The sequence below is a fragment of the Brienomyrus brachyistius genome, unplaced genomic scaffold (genome assembly GCF_023856365.1).
Source record: "Brienomyrus brachyistius isolate T26 unplaced genomic scaffold, BBRACH_0.4 scaffold653, whole genome shotgun sequence".
NCBI lineage: Eukaryota > Metazoa > Chordata > Actinopteri > Osteoglossiformes > Mormyridae > Brienomyrus > Brienomyrus brachyistius.
This window is the reverse complement of record NW_026042928.1, coordinates 18,847-20,940: the sequence shown is the minus strand read 5'-3', so window position 1 is coordinate 20,940 and position 2,094 is coordinate 18,847.

Genomic DNA, 2,094 nt, shown 5'->3' with positions numbered 1-2,094 from the left:
TTTGATTAACTTGAATGTCTCCACAGACTAGACGATTAAACAAATAAAGCAGTGCAACATTACAATAACTAATAACAAATAAACAAAGCTCACGAGTACTATTACAGTATTTATATCATTTATTTAAACTTAATTTTACCAGGTAAATTAACTACAAAGCAGTTACCACTGCTTTACCTGCTTCTCGGGAGAAATAGCAGATATACGTCATGTATGTGACTAAATTCTTAAGCCAATAAGGGCAAAGTTGTGTCGTAATGGAGGCGGATCCAGTTTGTGCAGCCGGTTAAAGACACTACGGGCATGTAAATGGAGAACGAAATTATAGTTATACCGAATCTCCTACACACAATACCAAGGTTACCAACTTTGGTCAGCTGACCGGAGTGAGACGTTCAATTCCCGTAAGATTTCTTTGCGCCAGCCTGAGAGTCTGAAAACACGTCACACCAGATGCATGAGAGATGGAAACCTGGGATATTCAGTCGAATCAGATCAAATATGATGCTAAGTTAGTACTAAGTTAAAATATGTTCCGGACTTGTAACATGCACCCATGATTTGGAACAGTCAGCAGGCTGTCTCTGGCCACGCCCCCTACACTCGGTCCGGCCCCTGGCTTTTCCTGAATTCTGATTCCTTTAGATAAACATTGACTTCATTGATATTGTTATTGATTTATCGACAGACCATCATACGTTTTAGACGTTATAATAACAACACTCTATTGATCCCCAAAGAGAGAAATTCTCTCCTTGCCTGCCCCCTCTTACTGTCCATGATACACAAGCACATATGTAGAAAAACGTCAGCTTGGAAGCCAAGGCTGGACTTAACCTACTCCTTAGGGTTCAACTGGAAACTGCCCCATGGCCGAGCGGTCTAAAGCCTCCTGCGCAGCGAAAATGGCCTTTCAAAGTAAGGGGTATTCTGTTCTCCGAAGTAAGGCGTGGGTTCGAATCCAACTTCCGACAAAAGTTCTTCAATCGCTACAGCAGAATTTGAGCCACTGATCGGCTTTAATTGCTTTGTTTTATTTTTGCGTTTCAGGCAAAACTACATAACACTTAAGAGGTGCAGGATGATCTGTCTTGCTCTCGCGAGGTTTTTGTACGACGTGACATGGTGACATAATGCAGCGGACGATAAAAATCTAACCACAATGCATTGCGTCAGGACCAGAATGTATTGCTTTAAGCCAGCGCTGTATGTGGGTACATGAAGTGGAAAGCACCCAATAACAAACATAACATTTAAAAAAAATCTACAAACTAGTGGGAATATAAAATAAAATAAATGTGTCTGGGCAAATTGGTAAGTTAAATTAAATCGTTTTAAGCAGTGTTAAGCAGTGTGTGGTTTTAAACACGAGTAGCATGTACCGTGTTGACGGCGCATGAACGTATCTTGGCAGCACATGTAAAACTTAGATTTGCAAGCGGGATGTGAAACAGCATTTAGGTGTTTAAAACAGCAATAGAGTGCGTGTTTGTTCACGCAGTTACAATGTTTAGTTGTTATTTCTGTGGAACATCAGTGCAAACCCTTAGGGAACATGTTTTACATGTCAAACTTCACCGTCATGAACCACGATGCGTGTTCAAGTGTGGCGCTACAGATTGCCACAATACGTTTCGTTCATATGGGGAATTTAAGGCTCATTTTTACCGTAAACATAACACAGATTCATATATTGATACTACAAATGCCCTTACGGTGTTTACGTGTAATATGTCTATGTGCCAGCGCCAATGTCGCGATGTCAGATCACTAACAGCTCACTTAAAGGAACATATAGCCGAAGGACGTGTTGTGACATGTCCGGTGACAGGATGCGACCATACGTTCACTGTGAGATCGTCATTTACAGCCTACATGTCCAGGAAACACAGACAATGTTCTGTGGACAGTATAAGAGATCTTAATAAGGAGACAGTTTCTCAGTTTCTTGAAACTGAACCGTTAGTTACAGGCCCTACAGAGAGATTTAGTGAGACTGATGAAGGTGAAGTCCATCTTACAGAAAATTTCAGTGACCTTTTTCTTAGAAATATTTCTCTTTTCTACTTGAAATTACATGGGCAGTTTCTTCTG